Source organism: Gossypium hirsutum, chromosome A09, assembly GCF_007990345.1.
Source record: "Gossypium hirsutum isolate 1008001.06 chromosome A09, Gossypium_hirsutum_v2.1, whole genome shotgun sequence".
NCBI classification, from domain to species: Eukaryota; Viridiplantae; Streptophyta; class Magnoliopsida; order Malvales; family Malvaceae; genus Gossypium; species Gossypium hirsutum.
In genome coordinates this window covers 3,220,942-3,243,758 of record NC_053432.1, presented here as the reverse complement: position 1 = coordinate 3,243,758, position 22,817 = coordinate 3,220,942, and positions in this window count along the sequence as shown.

Genomic DNA, 22,817 nt, shown 5'->3' with positions numbered 1-22,817 from the left:
AAAAAATCTACTAACTTCTTATCAAAATTTTCACATGACATTTCTAATATAATACGGATCATATAATAAAATAAAAATAAATTTTTATTTTCGGATCGGATTGGTGGTCCCGAAACCACTGTTTCGATTTTATTGAAAAATGGGTTGTTACAGTCTAATCGATTCCACTAACTCTCAACTAATCTTACCACAAGAACCAATCATGAACAGTGCTCAAATAAACTAAGTGTGCTATACTTTGGAAGTTACTCGCAGATGGCGTAGCCTTGAAGACAATTAAATCTCTTGTAACATTCTCTTACACTTGGTAGGCTCTTGTGCCCAACCAAAACTCTGAGGCGTACTCTTCCTTAGGCATATGCATTTTCGAGTGAAGTCTTTGTTCACTTGAAGAGACCCTGAAATTAAACCCTTAAATACCTCCAACAAGCAGATTCTTTGCTAGTATGTGCCAATCAATTCACATACATACATACTTTACTCATCTTTCTGAATTTTTTGATTTTTAGGGTGTGACATTAGGTACCTCCGATGGAATCAAGTGTAGAGTATTCTCTATGACCCTTTCTAAAGCAACACAATAGTAGTGCTTGTGGTTATTACAAGGGTCCATTTACCCCTTTGACCAAATAGCTAAATAGTGCATGAGTTGTTTCTTGGCCAATAAAACAATTCAGCAATCCCCAGCCTACTTATTAAAAATTCATCAAGGAGCAGGTGAGTCCTTTCATGATTACATCCGTTGATATAGTACAACCACCATGATCATGAAGGGGTCCATTGATGAATGGGCCATTCAAACTTTCATTATCGAATACCAATCAAAATTTAAAGTATATCATTATCAGGAACACTCTAAGTGAACTTTCCATCTTGTATGAGATGACTCATACATTCTCGGAGAAAGATAAAGTTGAGAAAGTTCGTGACCATTCTTCTGCACTTGTCCCCTGACAAGGCAACCCCCATGACGATCACTCCAAGGCGATTTCAAAGCTATTAGCATCCTAGGACCACTTTTAGGGTAGGTGGTCATGATTATGGACATTACAACTAATCGAACCAAAGAAACCACTAGTGGGTTAATAATGTCCACATTGCTAACCGTAAATGACCCATTCGAAGTTACCGAGGAAGCCAAGATCAATGACCCTGTGCCCCCTATAAGCAATTCAAGACCAACCACGAGTTTAATTGCTCCCTACCTCAAATATGCCACCAGGTAGAATATTAAAGGATCATAGATTTAACACCACAATGGCTACCCAGTTAGCATTGCAACAATTCAAATCACCACTACAAGTACCATAATGCCCAAGGGCATCACATCAGTGTGTGCATATAAAAAATGCCATTAAGAAGACAATTCAATAGGGGCACCTCAAACAATATTTGGCTCAAGACCCCCATTAATTAGACATGCCTCAAGATAAGGAAGCATGATAATCATGTTAATCTCACAAAAATAAGGGAAAACAAGCTATTGGAGGAATCATTGATTTGCTGGTAAGAGGGAAGCATGTAAAATGGTTTGGTTCCAATTTTAAGCGAAAGGCCTACATGGGAGTATCCTATCAGTTTTTGCGACAGTAAAAAGCCCGAGGTCTCTTAAGGGTAACTCTAGTTTTTAGAACTAGATGAGAGGGATGCTCTAAACGCGAAAGGTGAGGATTCTTTGGTAGTCTCAGCCAAAATCTCTTCTTTGTAAGTTAGAAGAATTCTGGTAGACACATACAACTTGGTTGATACTCTGACAGCCAAAGCGTTCTATTCGATGGGCCTTAAGGATACAACTCAAATCGAAAGGTCTATTTTGTCGTTTCAAATCAACCCATTATGGTTAAAGGGACCATTACTCTTTCTGTAGTCCTTAGTGACAGTGAGCACGCCATTATTGAAATGGTGGGATTTTTAATAGTTGACCATTCAGTAGCCTAAAATGTCATATTTCGAAGGCCAATCATGAGGATGACTAAAATGATGATGGCTAGTTTTTGCATGACAACCAAGTCCATAACCTTCACAGGTGAGTTATATATAAAAGCCGACAGAAGATAGTCCAACAGTGTCACATTGTCTCCCTATAACTCACAGGGAAAGATTAACCTTCCTTACCTCTATCTGGTTTATTGCATTTCACATCTTCATCTTTTAATAGGGGTCAATATCAGTAGAAGGTCGATAATTAATTTGGAAAGCTTTGAAGCTAGAGCAAAGACCCAACTTCCTAATGCACAACTAGCAGAAACAATGTAATCCATCTGCCTGTACTGGAAGGACCTTGAAAAGGTTACCTAAATTGTTTCCACCATTCCTGCATGAAGAGAAAGAATCCTTAAGCTTCTTTTTGATGGAATGTCAAGATTTCTTTTCTTGGTCTGCAACAAATAAGCTAGGAATCCACTTGTCTGTCATTTGACATTCCCTTGGGGTGGATCCTGCTACAAGAAAAATTCATTACAGATAATATGTTTTGCTACAAGATAATGTCTTTCGGTCTAAAGAACCGAGAGCTACCTATTGTGTGGAGCCCTAACCTAGTTAGGATGGTCCAAACTGAACACGGAATGTCACACTAGTCACTTACGTGACCATACTACCGACCACCATTCATATCACAATATATACAAGCATAATAATAAATTTAACAATTAAAGGTAACATTCAAACCCTAAAATCATGCATATCTAGCAAGAATAATCAAAATAACCATTAGGGGTAAAATCTCAATTTGCAATAACTATACAAAACTAGTATAAACCAATATATTAAATATGCATTGAATTCAAAACATTTCATGTAAACAATATTTGAAAGAATTAGCAAAAGCCGATAAGTAAAACTCATTTAATTTTAAAACAAAGGTTTAAGGACTAAAGTGTAAATTTAAACAAAAAATCAAAAAATATTTTTGCAAAAATGAAAGTAGATTTATGAAATTAAACGTATAAAACTTAATCATGCAAATTTTCATAGCATTTTATAACATGTAAGGACTCCAATTGCATTGCATAAAAATCAGGACTCAAATGCAAAAATAACAAAAACATGTCAAAAACACATAGTGAGTCACATCATGATGATGCGAATGTGAATGTCGCGACATGCTTTGGAAAAGTCTCTTTTTCATGACAACGTAAAAGAGGGCATCTTGCAATTGACAATTTAAACCAAAACTAAACATACCATTTCGTGTTTTTAGGCCAAATTCTTTGTCCTAACATATCAAATACCATACATAGATCATTTAATACATGCTCAATTACACTAGAACGTTCATTATCACAATTTGACATCCTAAGTAAACGGCCATGCTAGCATGCATACCTAAAATCACATATCAATTACTCAACACACAAAATTTGCATTTCATGCATTTCCAAGTGAAGTGTAGGTTCATTTCATACCAAATGGTCATTCTAAACTGTTCCAAACATCCAACATACAAATTGACCATCTACAACAGTATTTCACCAAGATACATGCATACCATTCATCATAACACTTAAGCCGATATCAAGCATTGTTCAATCGTCATTCCAAAGCAATCAAACCATCATAAACCAAATATAAAAGTCCTTAAACAGTACAAAAAAGTCCATTTACAAACCTGAAACAAAATGAAGTCTAATCCTTCAATATATATAGTTCCACATTACCTTTATTTTTGTTAGTTGAAAAAAAAAACACTTCACATACACAAATCAATAGCCTTGGATGGATCACTTGCTTGCTCACTCCTCCTCCTCACTCAATCTATTTCTCTACTAAATAATCATTTGAGAATGTGATCTTAACCAAACTTAGTGAGTGCACAAAGATGCCACAATAAACCACAATATCAAAGGCTAATAGAAAGCATACTAAGAACAAGTACACTTATAATCTTGAACCATTAAATCATATAGATACATTGGCATCTTGTGATTATGAAATATGTATGGAAATACAACATATTGAATACACAAATCTCCATCACACCAATAACTCAAAGAGTCTAACATGTCTCAAATAAGTGTAGCAATAAGATAACACTCTCCAACACACCAGCATGTCCCAATGAATAGAGCTTAGCTCAACATTCCCTTATCCCTCCAACATGTCCCAATATTAAAACACATATATGAGTAATAAAATCCTATGGCTTGCCAATTATATCCAATGATTTCAAGATATCACAAGGCCATCATATCCATTTTACACATTTATTTACTAATTTATGCACCTTTTCACATATAATGTTGTCGCGTGTGAAATGATATGCGATTTGTGTAAGTATACATGTCGAATCAAGTAATAAAGTGATGAGTGAGTATCGTTCTCACGAAGATCGGATTGAGGCACAAAAGTGGTCAAGTTATTGTACTAGAGTGTTATTAATGCTATGGGAAAAACAGCAATAAGTATGCAGTGACAATTAAAGGAATAGTGATGTATGCAATATGTGGAATTAATGAATACTTGGAAATTCTATGGCAAAACAAAAGTAGAAATGTAATAGAAATTATGAGAATTATTACGGAATATTATGTAAATGAAAAAATAAATAACTAATAATGATATGGCAAAGATACAATGGCAAAGAATAAAGAATATACTATGTTGATTTGGAAGGTTAGGATTACTAAAAATCTACCCTTACTGCCAATAATGCCTCAGCAAAATCATACTCAGTTTTCTACTCAGAAGAGTTCTAAAATGGTCTACTTTTTTCAAGAGTAAAAACCTTAAGTCACCTTTCCCGTGTCTGTGGGCTTTTAATATGGTATCCTACACTATTTTCCTTATGTATGAATGTTGCTCTGTGCCTAGAGTCTACTGCAAGTATCGGTTGGGTACTTGCTTATATCATTCAATATCGATCCAACTAATCTAACCATTTTAGAATTAAATTTAGTTTATAGGCACGCGAGACAATCATCTATGTCTAGGGGTTACTAAAACAATTGAATGAAACAGTAAATTGATTCAAATATATGCTTCAACCATTAAAGAAAATAAAAGTTTTATAATGTAATCCCAACTCGATGAAATTTAGCTCATGGGTTGGCACATAAAATTCAAAACCAAAATAACATCCAACACCATTTTCATCATTCAATTCATGGAAGAAAAAAATTAAGAAATACGGAAGACTACGAGAAGACAGCTTTCACGTGTCCAATTCACACTCTGGCAGCACAATGTCCTGTGATGGCTGAGAGTGACTACTTTCGTTTTCCGTTTTCCATCTCTAATCAGTCGCTACCATCTATTTTTGCCTAAGGATCTCTTCCTTTTTTGTTCATTGTTTAAGGTTTCCTCCTTTGGCTTTTTAAAGCCTTTTTCCTAGGGTAAATTCAACAACCCATGTGTATCTTCTCCTCTTTTTAATTTCTTTTTTCAACAACCCAAGATTATCTTCTCATTTTTAAATTTTTTTTCTAAGATAAAAACCAACAACCTAAGATTATCTTCTCCTCTTTTTTAGGTAGATTTTTCTGGTACAAGTACAGTTGGGCTGAAACTGGTATGCGTTGAGTGTTGACTCGGTCTTTCTGGAATTGGCACGACATTTGTGTTGAGAAAATGTCCAACATTTTTCCCAAGCAAACCTTCACTCTTTTATTTCTCGTTCCTGAACTTGCACCTGCCAAACCACCAAACACAGTCTTACCACAATCAATTAAAAGTATCTAATATTTAAACCCAATCCAAGAACCTAATGAAATGATGAAAATGCGAATGAAATGTCCTAAAATGCAACTAAATGTACCTAAGTACAAATAATTAGATAGGTCTAAAGGCATGAAATATAACTCTTGTCAAGAGTTATCACATGTTAATCATGATCACATAGCTATCACATTGCTCATTGAGCCACAATCACTATAATCTCAGATATATGCATAAAACCAGCAAATAACAAGTCATATTCTGACATAATCCTATCACATATAATCATATTAGCTAATCATATGCACATATCATCACACTTAAGAATTATTTACAAAATATCATAAGTTCAAGTAAGAACACGTACACTAGGAACTTAGGATAGGTGATTAGGCTAGCCTAAGCTCCCTATTAATAAGAAGGATCGTGCTTATATGCAATACACCAGATGACTCACTGATTTAGCTTTTGCTTGAATGTCGAAAGCTTAAACAAGATTTTCCTTGTCCTTTGTTTTGCTCGTAGAGGCTCCAATTGGATCTGGCACTTTGTGTACACATCAAAAACATAACAAACTCATCATTTACAGCTTTAAACACATTCAAAAACATCAAACACACAAATATATGTTATCCCATACTAATGCCAAAAACTTAACTACTAAACTAAAATAAGTGATTTCCTTGCTCAATTCATCGTTTCTAATCACTAAATATGATTTTAAACATCTAATATATCATATTAGAGCAGAGCTATCAAAAACACCTAATTACTCAGATTTAACTTTTCCTAAAAATTGATCAATCATGAACACTAAAAGAGCAAAAACTAGTAATTCTTAAAAATCCTTTAACGATCTATAAAATTGAGTTTACAAACCTTATAATTAGTCCAAAACAAGTTGAAAATAATTTAAAACCCGTTATTTAACTTAGAATTTTAGATTTTCTCCACTTTTAAGCTAAATTTCAATTTAAAACTTTAGATCTATGTAATTTTGACTGCAGTTAATTAAATCTTGAATTGTAAAAACAACAAGCTTAGTTTGATCATTAGAAATTAGAATATTTCCTCAATTTGAAAAGAATGGCGAGTTGTAGATCTAATTCAATAAAAAAAATTTAAGAGAAATGAAGAAATTGATGATGGAAACAAGAATTTTTTCTTTAAAATTGAAAGACAATTTGGTGTTTGGAAGGTAGGAAAATCATTAGGGTTTTGCTGATTTGAGAGAAAATGTTTTGATTTGGATTTGAAAGAAATTTCAAATGGATTGATGAAAAGAAAAGGAAGAGACGTGGGGTTGTTTAAATAGGCAAGGGGAGGATTTTTTTTTAAATTTAGGGAAATTTGCCTTTGAAAAACTTTTAGTTTTTATCCTTTTCCAAATCAATCCTTATTTGAATTAAAATCACCATTTTTTAATTATTTTTAAATCTGGTTTCATTTTTAAAATCTTTTCAAAATAATTAATAACCAAACATTTAATCCTAGTTTCCCAATCTAAATTTTTAAACCTGATTATTTTTATAATTTTTATTTAATTATAATAATTTTTATCCTATTTTTGTATTCAGACCGAACATCCGGTTCACTAACCCAATTTTACTAACCTGATTTTTGGGATGTGACATATTGACAATTGGCAAGGAAGCTATTTCAAAACTAAATAGGGAGATGTATGGAACTGTACGTAAGTAAGATGCCTGTAAAAAATGCCACCATGGAATAGCCTGTCAACGACCTCTAGAAGGTATTCACGGTATTAAGCAAATACAACATGGAGCCCAATCTGAGTAAGTTCACTTTTGGGGTAAATTTTGGAAATTCTTGGGTTTCATGGTATCCAGTAGAAGGATCAAAGCAAATCTGAAAAAAGTCAAGGCCATTTTGGAAATGACCCCTCCACAGAAGCCCAAGGAAATTCAATTGTTAACCGGACGAATTGTATCCATCAACAAGTTTGTTTTGAAGATCATTAACAAATGCCTACCATTCTTCAAAGCATTAAAAGGTCCCTTCTAGTGGATAGGAAAATGTTAACAATCTTTTGAGCAGTTAAAGCAGTACTTGAGTACCTTTCCACTCCTAGCATCTCCCTTGATGACTTATTAGATGTGTATATTATTACTTCGATGAAATATTAGTAGTGATATTGTCAAGGAAATTGGTGGACAGTAGCACCCCAATTTATTACGTTAGAAGGGTTTTGCAAGACGAAGAGCTGAACTACTCCTGGGTAGAAAAGAATGTCTTTACCGTGGTATCCCCCAATCATAGCCTTACCTGACCAACTACTTAAGGACATCCTGGGCAAGGTCGACACTTCTGGGAGGATAATCAAATGAAGTGTCGAGCTAAGTGAATTTAGGCTAGAAAATCTATCACGAAAGGCAATCAAGGCCTCAGCTCTAGTTGATTTCATAGTCAAGTACTCATTTTCTTGACCATTTGTGTAATACCCCCTACCTGTATTCATTACCAGAATAGGGAACGAGGTATTACCGGAGTTTACGAATTATTTTTTTAACTCAATATAACCCCTTTATAGATATCTAACCTTCCCTGCAATATTATATCGAGACCAATCCAAATCAACCAATCCAATTCAACATAATTTCAAGATAAATTCATGCATATTTATAAAATAATGTCATCACATACCCAAAACCAGGTTTGTTAACCATACCAATGGCTAACTCTACATTCATTTCACAGAATCATTTACTTTATTAGCTTATACATGCCATTGATTTCCAAAATAAAGTTTCTTTATATACCGAAGTCTTGAGGTTGATAGTGTGATGTGTCTCCGACCAAATCCGACCTCCGAGCTCTTAACACTACAAAACAGGGAAAAAGGAAACGGGGTAAGCACTTCGTGCTTAGTAAGCTCATGTAACAAGAATTATACTTACCTAATATTTTCAATACAATACAATAAACATCCATATATCCATTCAATGCATTATTACCCTAATATGCACAAACTCAACATTCAAGTTAGCACAATAATTTCCATGTATCAATAATATATATACCATGATTGATGAGCTCGTCAATACCATGATTTCCATTTCCTTGTTATTTTTCCATATTTATCCTGTTGAATTTATCAGAATTTCGATGGATTTTCAGAGGTACACATTTATTGTACAATTCCGGGTCCGTCAATTCATATTCATGTGCGCACATTTCCATTTCAGAGAGCACACTCCCGCGAACCTCAACCTTGCAGTGGGATTACCAGTCCAGGCTAAATCCCCTACAATATAAACTCATAGAGTATTGTCGGGATTACCAGTCCAGCCTAAATCCCCTGCAACGAAAATTACTCTAATGAGCTTGGATCTGAATTACCAGTCCAGGCTAAATTCAGACCCTAATTCGGATTACCCGTCCGGGCTAAATCCATTTTACACATATTCTTCGGGAGGGCTATATCAGGATAGGATCACCCGTCCGGGCTAGATCCTTTTTACCGTCAATTCCTTTTCAGAGATCCATTGAATTTTCCTTTCATTCAAACGGGATTTCTTCCCATTTTATCAAATATATCAATGTTTCATAAATTTCCATATAATGAACATTCAAATCATATTCATATCAAAAACATGCATTTCAAGCATTCAAGAATATAATTCAAGTTACACGACCTTACCTTGATACTTGTTTGTAAACAATAAAAATCTACTAATCCCGAACTTTTTCCTTTCCTCGATCTAGCTTCGTATTTGAATCTTCCGGATCTAAATAAATAAATTTAATTATCAATTTAATACATTTCATGTCCATATGCAACATCCTCTATAATTCAACTATTATTTATAGTTCATTCAAAGCTGTCTACTTGAGTCATAGTCACTAAATTATTTATAACTTGAGCTACGGAACTCAAAATTAAGATCCGTTAATTTTCCCTGAAACTAGACTCATATATATTTTTACCATAAAATTTTCATAATTTTTGGTTTAGCCATTAAGTACAGTTTATTCTTTAAAGTCACCCCTGTTCTGATGTCGACAGTTCTGACCCTTCTTCACTAAAAATTAATTATCTCTTCATACAGAATTCAAATGATGCTCTTGTTTGTTTCTATTAAAAATAGACTCATTAAGGATTCTATACACATAAATTTAAGCCCATAATTGTTTTGATTAATTTTTTTATGATTTTTCAAATTCAGAACAGGGGAACCCGAATTCATTCTGACCTTGTCTCATAAAATTAATTATATCTTAAAATCCATTGCTTCCACTATTTCTTCTATGAGAAATTAGACTCAACAAGCTTTAATTCCATATTTTTTTCATCTTATAATTCGATTTCTATAATTTATGGTGATTTTTCAAAGTTAGTCTACTGCTGCTGTCCAAACTGTTTTTGTGCAAGCTGTTTATTACCATTTTTCCCCTAAGCTTTTAATAAATGATAATTTCGTCCCTACTCAATTAGCCTCTCAATTGAGCTGATTTTTCTCAATTAATATTTTATTCTATCACCTTAAACTAGTTTACAACCTTTAGGAATCATAATTTCAGCAATAAACTTTAATTCCAAGCATTTTTACAATCAGGTCCTAAAAATCAATTTCTATTGAAATTACCTAATAAAATCATCACATAAACAAATTAAAGCTTTAATTTCATTCTATTTCATCATAAAATTACATAAATCAACCATGGTGACTTTCAATTTCATCCATGAAATCAAAAACTAATGAATTTAATAGTAGGACCTAGTTGTAAAAGTCTTAGAAGCACAAAAATTACAAGAAAAAGGCAAGGATTAACTCACTTGGTGCAAAAATTATGAAATAACAGCTTAGAGAACCCTCCTATGGCGTTTTTAGCTGCTGGAATTGAAGAGAAATGAAGAGAAATCTATATATTTCCTATGTAGTCCTAGCTTTATTTAGTTAATTTTGCAATATTCCAATTTTACCCTTAATTTATTAATTTTTCTGCTGATTTCATACCCTTGCCGTCCAGCCCAAATAAATTTTCGGTCTAATTTCCTTTTAAATCCTTTCTCATTAAACTCTTAAGCTATTTAATCATTCTAGCAACTTTTACATCTATTACAATTTAGTCCTTTTCATTTAATTGATTACCCAAACATTAAAATTTCCTAATGAAATTTTAATACCACATTACTAACATTTCATAATTATTTATAAAATTATTTTTGACTTGGTTTTACGAGATAGAGGTCCCGATACCTTGTTTTTACCCAATTTCTTCAATAATTTCTTTTTCTAACTAACCACTAAATCGGTAAAATTTTTCTATCAATATTTTCATACGATTTTCCTATCATATCAATTTTCATGCAAAAATATTGAAATAAATTTCTCTTTAAATCGGATTTGTGGTTACGAAACCACTGTTCCGATAACTTTGAATTTAGGCCATTACAATTTGAAGCTTCTAATAAAAACCCCGCTTGAGGTCCTTCACATACCTAGAATAATTTTCTTTCGCAACCCTCATCCATCGTAGGAGAAACCTTGAATTCTCTATGTGGACGATTTTTCAAGAAAAAGAGGTTTTGGAGCTGGAGTTCTGTTGGTAAGACTTGAAGGAGAAAAGTGGGAGTACATTTTATCATTCTCTTTCTCTACCTTCAACAATATTTTTGAATATAAAGCCTTGGTGGTAGGACTAGAATTGGCTCGTAAATTGAGCATCTGGAGTCTCTATGTCCACACAAATTCACAACTGATGACAAAACAAGTTCAGGGAGAGTAGTAATTGAAGAACCAACATTGGTCAACTACTACTTAGCCATGGGTCTAGTTAATAGGTTTTAAAAATTCAAGTTAACAAGGTCTTAATTATTGGATCTAGTGACCAAAGTTTAGTATTTTCATCTAAGTACACTTGTAATTTTTCGAACAGATTGGTTAATGAAATTATTCAGATTTTTTGCACGCAAAGTAAAATGGAAGCAAATTGTAATACCCCTACCCGTATTCATTGCCGGAATAGGGTACGAGACACTACCGGAGTTTACGAATTAATTAATTTTTTTTCAATTCAACATATTTTCATGATAGATTCATGCATTTATATAAGATAACGTCATCACATATCTATAACCAGGTTTATTAACCATACTAATGGCTAACTTTACATTCATTTCACGTTAACATTTACTTTGTTAGCTTATACATGCCATTGATTTCCAAAATAAAGTTTCTTTATATACCGAAATCCTGAGGTTGACAATGTGATGTGTCTCCAACCAAATCCGACCTCCGAGCTCTTAACACTACAAAACAGGGAAAAAGGAAACGGGGTAAGCACTTTGTGCTTAGTAAGCTCATGTAACAAGAATTATACTTACCTAATATTTTCAATACAATATAATAAACATTCATATATCCATTCAATGCATTATTACCCTAACATGCACAAACTCAACATTCAAGTTAGTACAATAATTTCCATGTATCAATAATATATATACCATGATTTTCATTCCCTTATTATTTTTCATATTTATCCCGTTGAATTTATCAGAATTTCGATGGATTTTCAGAGGTACACTTTTAGTGTACAATTCCGGGTCCGTCAATTCATATTCATGTGCGCACATTTCCATTTCAGAGAGCACACTCCCGCGAACCTCAACCTTGCAGCGGGATTACCAGTCCAGGCTAAATCCCCTGCAATATAAACTCATAGAGTATTGTCGGGATTACCAGTCCAGGCTAAATCCCCTGCAACGACAATTACTCTAATGAGCTTGGATCTGAATTACCAGTCCAGGCTAAATTCAGACCCTGATTCGGATTACCCGTCCGGGCTAAATCCATTTTACACATATTCTTCGGGAGGGCTATATCAGGATAGGATCACCCGTCCGGGCTAAATCCTTTTTACCGTCAATTCCTTTTCAGAGATCCATCGAATTTTCCTTTCATTCAAACGGGGTTTCTTCCCATTTTATCAAATATATCAATGTTTCATAAATTTTCATACAATGAACATTCAAATCATATTCATATCAAAAACATGCATTTCAAGCATTTAAGAATATAATTCAAGTTACATGAACTTACCTTGATACTTGTTTGTAAACAGTAAAAATCTATTAATCCCGAACTTTTTCCTTTTCTCGATCTAGCTTCGTATTTGAATCTTCTGGATTTGGTGCAAAAATTATGAAATACCAGCTTAGAGAACCCTCCTATGGCGTTTTTAGCTGCTGGAATTGAAGAGAAATGAAGAAAAATCTAGATATTTCCTATTTAGTCCTAGTTTTATTTAGTTAATTTTGCAATATTCCAATTTTACCCTTAATTTATCAATTTTTCTGCTGATTTCATACCCTTGCCATCCAGCCCCAATAACTTTTGGGTCTAATTCCCTTTTATACCCTTTCTCATTAGACTAATAAGCTATTTAATCACTCTAGCAACTTTTACACCTATTACAATTCAGTCCTTTTCATTTAATTGACTACCCAAACATTAAAATTTCCTAACGAAATTTTAATACCACATTAATAACATTTCATAAATATTTATAAAATTATTTTTGACTCGGTTTTACGAGATAGAGGTCCCGATACCTTATTTTACCCAATTTCTTCAATAATTTCTTTTTCAAACTAATCATTAAATTGATAAAATTTTCCTATCAATATTTTCATACGATTTTACTATCATATAAATTTTCAAGAAAAAATATTAAAATAAATTTCTCTTTAAATCGGATCTATGGTTACGAAACCATTGTTCCGATAACCTTGAATTTAGGCCATTACACAAATGTTGCTCACTAGTTGGCTCATATTTAACCAATCTTAAGCGGTATTACATGGTCGGATTGTAATATAAAAAGACAACTTATATTAGTAGACGAACCTAAACATGTCCTTAGTCTAATAAAAAATGAGTAAACCAATTCAAAGACTAATATACTGTCTATTAAGTCCAATTGGGGTGATGTTTTGTATTGGGCATCGGAGAGGATGACTCTCAGAAGATAGAGACATAGATGTGACTGACTGGACTGACACTAAATCAGACTGGACCCAAGAAGAATAGATCCTAAATTCGTTTATGGATATATTCTCTTGTAGCATTCATAGTGTGGCATACCTAAATCCAGAGTGGCTGATGGACTATATATACGTGTCTCATACACTTTGATGTAAGTAAAAGCACGAGTTTGAATAGATACGGAACCGAAAGCTGGTGCGTTGGCTGTATGACTTCTACAGTATGTAGCATCATTCAAAATAGTGGAAATTCATAGCCCGGGACGTAGGTAAATGATATCCTCTCATTGGCATTACATGGTTGATGAAAAATAAACGTGGTCACAAGTCATTCGTCTTTGTAATGAATGACTCTATTACTATTTAATAGTAATTAACTTTTCATAGAGGAAGATGTAATTGTTACCATGAGATAAAATAGGATCATATTAGGAGAGCAGATATCACCCCAGAGATATTAAGGATATCCTATGAGGGTAACACACTTATGACAAGGTCATTGGATGAGTACTGAGTAGATACTTTTGTAATGGTCTATTATTAGGGAAAGCTCAGACATGACACTATAGTGGAATGACTTCATAACCAAATGAATTTATAATTAATAGGAAAAAAGTCAGAACTTAATTATAAATCATTTGAGTCATAATTGCATATGTCCAATCAGTCCCTCTGCTAGCTCGTTGAAGCCATAAATGAATTGTGTGTTTGAATTGAAATGAATAGAATGAATATAAATAAAGAAATGGAAAACATTTAGAAATGATTATGGTTTTCTCAGAAATGGAGAAATGGAATCATTTGGAAAATTATGTGGTTTCCTCAAAATGGAAATGAAAATTACTAACTGGCTCCATTTTACCTTTAGATCTTAATTTTATCGATTTAGATAGATTAGGTCTGGTTTATCTTCTGATCTTACCGGTTAATCTGGAGCTAACGAATGGATGTGTGACAACATTACCTTCCAGTCTCACTTTATCTTAATATTCCCTTAGGTGTCATTACCTAAGTTCTTAGTTCTATTCAAATTAGTCCAATTTGTTACGATTTAGTCATTTGTCTAAAGATTTTAGTTTATGCACATCTCCATCAACCAACCTCCTTAAGGATTTAGCTACACATGCTCAAAGTCAAGAAAATAAACATAACAATGAAAAACAAAGCATCCTGAAAGTAAAGTTTGAGAAAATTTGAAAGTTGATATTTTTATGTAAGAAAACTTAAATAGCATGAAACCAAAAGCATTTAACAAAGAAATCTAAAGCAAAAAACTTAATAGGAACAAGCTTTAACATATGTAAAGTAAAATAAACTGAAATACATTAAACTAAAGCTTAAAAAGTCTTGAAGTAAGGTATAGGGGCTGGAAATGTAATTAAACCTTAGCTATAGTGTTGGCTAACTTAACTAACATGAAGAACATCAAGAACAAGAAGTAAATGCATAAAAATAAACTCTAATCTAAGGTAGAATAGGAGAAAAATAAAAACCCTAAAAAAGTGTAAAGAAAACCTAGAGAAAGCTAAACCTAAAACTAAGCTAAATGTGTCTCTCTCCTACTCATCAATTTTTAGCTATTTTAAAGGGTGTTCTGATGAATTTTTTATGCCAAAATTACCCTTACATGGGCCTTGAGTGATTGGTGGGTCAGGTAGACAAATGTTGTCCTTTTTATCTAATTTTGTTCCTCTAACAAAGGCGATAACACAATACTTAAAAGAGGATATCGTGATATCTCAAACAGTATTGAACTTGGGGGGTCTTCTTTGAGAGGTAGATATCGCAATACCCAAGGAGGATGTTGTGATACCACTAAAGGGTCTCATTAGTCTTCTATACTATCAGAGGTATCGCGATTCCAGGGGTTGGATATCGCTATAACCTCGGCCTAGATGTCGTTCTCGCTTATTTTTTTACCTCTGACACGTCCCTACATCACTCAAACACACGTTAGACCTCCCAATGGCACTACTAGCCAATTTGGGTAAAAAATTAAAAAAAATTGAGAGATTTCCATTTATTACATGAAAATTTAAAAAAATAGGAAAATAGCGAAAAACTAAGCTAAAAACTATTTTTCTTGAGAAAAAGCTCTTTAAGTGTGTCGAAAACGCCTAATTTTCCACATCGGTTTGTGGCAGATAAGTTATACACACAACTTCAAGAGATTGTTACTCTGCTGAAAAATAAACAGAATTTATTCTCAACTACTAAATATATTTTTATAGAATAAAAATTCTACTGGTTTCCATTAAAAAGAGTGAATTTTTGTTTTCACCCAAAAAGTAAAGAAAACTTTTCCTAGTTTTATGTTTTGTTTCGAGCCTACACTTGAAACAATTCATGGTGCGAGAATAATAGAGAAGATCGTTTGGTTGAAAGTTGGAAAATGTCAATGATTCACTTATCCAAAAAAACTGGTACAATTTTGGTCTAAGGTTTATTGCTATAAATATCACAAATCAGGTCGATTTTCAAAATTTTAATTTTTCGCCGTGCAAGAAAACCATTTTTAAACTAGACTTTTTCCTACAGTAGTGACAGAAAATGCCAAAACTAATGCCTTCCTCAAGTTAGCAATCACCATCAATATCACAAAAAAGGGGAAAATCCTATTGAAACACAAATAACATCAAAGTTATGAAGTAACAAGGCAAGTTCTCACTATTGACTCTGAAGACACTTGGATGACTCCTATCCAAGATTCCTTTATAGTAGAAAAGGCGTCTAAGAACCTAAAAGAGCATGAGAAGGTAGCGTGGCTGCTTCCCACTATACTTTGATTAATAGGGTTTTAGATAATAAGGGATTGTTACAACCAGTCTTTGGGTGTTTGGATCCTTTCGAAGTTGATTATATAATGGCAGAAGTCCATGTAGCAATTTATGCACATTATTAGTGTGCTAGGGCTCTTACTCAGAGAATCCTATGATAGGGTTACTGCTAGCTCTCATGCAAAAATACACGATGAAATGTTGTCAATTGTGAACCCTGCTAAAAATTCTCATCGGTGCCTTGACAACTAGTGAACTCTCCAAAGCATCTCTACTCCTTGGTCATTCGGCACTTGGGGAATTGACATAGTTGGCCCATTTTCACCTGCCGTGGTGCAGAAAAAATATATTGTGGTGACCATTAAGTATATCACCAATTTGATGGAAGTAAAAGCTTTGGCCATCATCATTTGAAAACAAATGGAAAATTTTGTGTAGAAGACCATTATCTGTTAGTATGAGATTCCAAGATTGATAATTGTAGATAACGTAACCCAGTTCTAGGGAAAATTCAAGGATTTCTATGAGTATTTCCATATTTTCTTGACCCACAGTTGAACTAAGATGCCACAGACGAATGGTCAGACCGATGTCAACAATAAAAAAATCCTCTATGGGCTAAGAAGAAAGTGGATGGAGCCAAGAATGGATGGTTGGAAGAACTCCATGAAGTTTTGTGGTCTCTTTGAATGACATCACATTTAGGAGCTAGAGAGACCTGTGATACCTATAGAAATTGGCTTCAACATCCACCATATGTTGTACTACACCTTTTAGGCCAACGAAGTCATGCTTTGAGAGAACTTGGATCTCTTAGAAACAAGAAATCAAGTAGCTCTCTGCTTAGTAGTCAGAACTCAACAACTGGCTAAATACTACAACTCCAAAGTGTATATGTGAGAGTTTCTAGTACGAGATCTGGTTATAAGGAACACAAATGTAAGTCAATCAGTAAGGAACAAAGGGAAAATCTCCACCCATAGGAAGGACTATACCAGGTACCTTTATTAATTGAATTTGGATCATACCGATTAGAACGAATGGATGGAACAATTGTACCATAAATTTGGAATGCTCGCAACCTTCACAAATTTTATACTTAAATGACAATTATTTCAAATTTATAATTGTTTTTGTTGTTCTCCTTTGCAAGCTATGTACAACATAAAAAATAATAAAATATCAAGACTTGTCTTTCACACATTGTTTTTCATCTATCACAATGCATCATAAAATACCAACATTCTTCCTATAAGTCTCCCCTCTGTAACAACCCGTTTTCAGTTGTGCCAAAAATAGTGGTTTCGAAATCACAATTCTAACAAATGAGTTATTATTTTATTATTTATTTAATGTCTATGGGATTATTTTAAGGTCATATTATAGTTTCATTAAAAAATTTTGAAGTTTAAACGGTTAATTAGGTAAAAAGGACTAAATTGAAAAACGTGCAACAGTTGAATTCTATTAGTTAAAAGGGTTAAATGGCTATGTAAAGGAAAGCTAATGAACTTATATGGTAATTATACCATATATGTTGATAGTGGGAAAAAATGGACATGATTTAGTCATTTTTAAAGTTAAATTAGTAAGGGTAGTATAGTAATTAAATAATTAAAACTTAAACTAAAATAACACAAAATTGTATCATCTTCATTCATGGTTTTCTCCACTGAAAATAGAAGAAGAAAAACACCATTTTCAGGCTTGAAGGTTCGGCTAACATAGGTGCTTTGCATGGTATGTATTCAAGCTCCGTTTTTAATTATTTTTATGTTTTTGAGTTCATTTTAGCTTAATCTAGCTAACCCGAGGGTTAGTTACCAAAAATATTAAAGGTTGAAGGGCTTTCCATGGTTTTCTTTGAATAGGTTTTGAAGTTATTTGATAGATTATTAATCTTGGTTGTTAAACAAACTTGTTTTGTTAAGTGATTTTTGATGAATTTTGAATTAGGGATTAAATTGTTAAAAGTGTAAATTCGTGAGTTTTATTGTGAAATGTTGGTAATTATGAGTTGTTCCAAGGTTCCTTGTAACATTGGTTAATATGAATTTAGGCTAAAATGAGAAATATTCAAGTTATGAGCTTAAGGACTAAATTGTGAAAAGTTAAAATATTTAAGGTAATTTTGTAATTTTACATAAATATGAATTATGGATTGAATTGAATACTTTAAGTACTTAATTGAATGAAATTATCTATTTATATTAAGATAAACAATAATCGAACTTAAATCGAGGAAAGACTAAAGCTTTAGATTAGTTTGCAACTCTACTTCTACGACCAAAGTTATCGAGGTAAGTTCGTATAAATTATGATCGTATTAATGTTAGCTAAAATGATTATTTTCTATGTTTTGTTAATATAAATGGACTTGAAATTGTATATGTATCGATATATGAGAAATTTACAGATAACGAATCTCGTTTGAACCTTAAAAATTCTTAGGATATGAATGACATGTCATTAGGGATTTCATGTTTTGGGTGCCGGTCTTGAATGTCCTACCGATGGCTAAGGTTCTGTTTTCATTACAAATTCTCCAAAACTCATGTGAGTAGCATAATGTAGCTAACATTTAGACCCACAGCTCGTGTGAGCAGGCCCATTTCACAACTCGTGTGAGCACTATTGAAAAGGAAAGGTTACGATTATATGGAAAGGCACACTATGTGTGAGCATTCCCGAGTATTCGATGCAATTCTAGATGGTTCAACGGGTAAGTAAAGGAATGGCATGGTAAGTACACAATGGGATAATTAATCATGATCTATGAAAATGATAATATAATAAATGATGTGTATATGAATATCTACTTACATTATGGTTGAATTCATATGTATCATGGATGAACTTACTAACTTGTGAGTTTGATGATGCTTGTATAGGCTTTTACTAAGCTTATGGTCTTGGAAATGACATTATGCTTATTCTATAAATTGTGCTAATGAAATGGTAAGTTATGTTTAAGTTTATAGGAGCTTACTAAGTACTAGTTGCTTACGTAGTTACTTTTCTTTGTTTTATAGATTATCAGAAGCTCGATTGGTTGAAAGCTTGTCAAAGATCTATCACACTATCCAGCAACTATTTTGGTAGTTTTTGGTGTATTTTGGCTAAGGTTATAGATGGCATGTATAGGATCTTATATATGGTATTTCTTGAATGTGTAATGGTTGATTTGGTTTGAATATGCTTTTGAAGTTTATGTTTGCTTTGATGAGCTTTGGAAACTTGTTAGGTTAGGTCATTTTGACCATTCTTAAGTGCTTGTATATAAGACTCTTTTGGTATGTTTATGATGGCACGTAAATGGTCATATGTGAAGTTATTTGGTATTTAAGAAACTAGGTTTTGTGCTTGGAATATGACAATATTGTCTTGTTTTGGTTAATGATGTTTTGGCATAAATGTAGTGCCTTTGAATGGCATATTGGTTAGATGAATTAGGATATTTTAAATGGTATGTTAGGTGTGTTAGAATGATGTTTAAACCTCTTGAATGCGTGCACAAATGGGATGAATGGTTAGGTGTATTTTTGTCTTGAAATGACTTATTTTAGGGTCAAATTTTAAGATCACAAGGTCATGTGACACACATGGCCTGGCTACACGATCATGTGTCATTTTTAAATTCATATTGTATTAAGTCAGTGAGTTACATGGCCTAGAAAACGGCCTACGACACGGCAGTGTGTAGCAAGTCAGAGAGTTACACGGTCTGGAACACGGCTTGTGACACGACCATGTGACCCAACTCAGTTAGTTACACGGGTGGAGACACGGGCTGGGACACGATCGTGTGTCCCTTTGTTTGATTGTTACACGAGCTAGGCTATGTCATATGCCTGTGTGACCCCTGTCTTCAAATTATGTAACTTTTTCCAAAATCTTTTATTTTTATTCAATTTAGTCCCGAATTTCTTCTAAGCTATTTTTAGGGCCTCAAAGGCTCGATTTAGGGACTAAATGCATATGTTTGATAGGTTTTTAATAAGATTAATTTATTTAATGTTATGATTTAAATGTTGTTTCGATTGTTCAGTATTGCTTTGTAACTTTAATTCTGTGACGGAGACATGTTAGGGGTGTTCAAAATGTTCTACTCAACAAACGAACCTAAAAAAAATGATGTTTCATAAAGAAAACATTAACACCATGGGAAAAGAATATGCCATTAATACAAGTTTAAAGCCTAGGTAAATTGGTTTAGTGGTAGGGTCATTCGAAAGATTTTATCCAAGTCAAATAATCATAGTGAATATTTCTATAAAAAAGTAAGAAAAAAATTTCTTCACTAGAAGATGTTAATAGAAAAGCTTTTGCAGAATACAATCCTTCTTAACGGCAAGAAATTTGATGACACAATATCTTCTTTCTCTAAAAGTTAGCAAACTTGCAAGTATTATCGTTCGTCAAGGAAAACGTCATAATAATAGCGGATGGTCATTACAATTGAATTACTTTGAAAGAAACTCTACTAAGAATAAATAAATCACGAAACAGAAATGGAAAGAAAGGAAAATGTAATTTAATTTATTAATAAAATATAGTCATTCTACATCAATAGGGGATTTGTCCTCAATATTTCAAGTATTATCCTTAGTAGGGTTAAAAGTATTCTCCTTGAGGGTAACAATAGCAACAAGGGGATCCACACCATTTAAAAAACCACCATCTGACTCCTTACCTGTTTGATCGCCTTTAGTAGAGGGTTTTCCTATTTTGTCTTAGCGGAAGGCACATCATTCGAAGTAGAAGTGAAGGGAATCCAAAGTCGCTCTTGAAACTCTTGCGACTTGTCATCGTCAAGGTCTAGATCGTTCGATTGAATCTTAGCGAACCAAAGTCCTCTTCCAACATAGGTGCTAAGTTCAATTATCGATATTCGAAAGGACCATGCACAACTTGTAGGGCTAAGATCACTTGGTCCCGTAACGAGTCTAACAACTTCCCTCGAGCCAAGGTAAACAAGACATTATCAGCGACATGTGACTATTTTTCCTTATACAACTATGCCATCAAAAACTCTATCTCTTTGTCCTTCTTCAACTAACTTCTTAGAGCCTGCACTACCTCAGTCCAATTTTTTACTTACCCCTTCAAGTTAAAAGCCTTCTTGTTGGCTTTAAGGACAACTTTCTTCTTTTCTTCTTTCGGCGCCTTAATGTCTCCTTTTTCCTTATTTTGAGTTGTTTGAAGAGTTACTATCTCTCGGGCCTTGTAGTCATATGCTAACTTCCAGGCCAGCATGGCTTTATTAAAGCTGCATAAAGTATTGACATTAGAAAGGAGAAGAAAACTTAACAAAATGTGCAAGCATGTAAAAAATTACCTAAAGTGACAGTAACAACAGAAGGAAGGATAAAAGTGAGAAGTGAGGGAGAACCTGCATCAACGAAAGGGTTGTTAATCGTAGTTGCAACAGTCAAGAGAGAAGAGGAAGCAAGAATAGTTGAAGGGGTAGATGTTGTGCCAACAACAACACTTTGAGGAACAACTTTAGCACTCAAACCTTTTACACTATGATTGTTACCTCTTTGGTTTTTTCCCTACTCGTCGATGATTTGCAAAGAGCAACCTTCGTTTTCTTACTCACCCATTTCTTCAAAGAGGGAGGAGTGGTAGTGACCCTCTTTAGCAAATCCATTATGAGAGTATTTGCATTCTCGGTGTCACACCCGTAAATTCTAAAGGTTTGGTTTAACACAAATTCTGAGTATTTAATTAGAAAATTTTTTATTTAATTGGGTTCTACTGTGATTATGAAAATGTTATGGACTAATTGGTAAATAATTAGAATTTAAGTTTGTCATGTTACATTAAAACTGGGAGTTTTGTTTTAGTGGGAATCATTATGATTAAGGGTATTAATAGTATTGATCAACTTAGGATTAAGTGAAATGGTAATCGAAAGATTATATATATAAGAGGATTCTTTCATCCTGGTGTTCATTTTTTCTTTCTTCTATCTTCTTCTATGGTTCATTTTGAAAGAAAAGAAATTAAGAAGCTATTTGCATGAGGGGAAGCATCTAGCGTGTTTGCATAAATATTTGAGTATTTAGCAATCTGGTAATCTTTCTAACTCCTATGTACCTTTCAATTTAAGATGAAGGAATGAAAGTTTGGGGATTTCAACATAATTTATTTTGAATTGTGATGATTTAAGTCGTAGTTAACATTTATAACTCCTCTGCATACATATGAATTAAGGTTTTCTTACATATGTACATCTTTGTTTTGATCTTTATATGGTTTTTATGCTTAGCTAACTAAGAAAGATGAGGCCTAAGTGACAAAGGGAAGGCTAAGCAGGTGTAAGCTGTATCAACTCCAGGTATCTTGTTAGTGAGTTCTTGAACTAAATC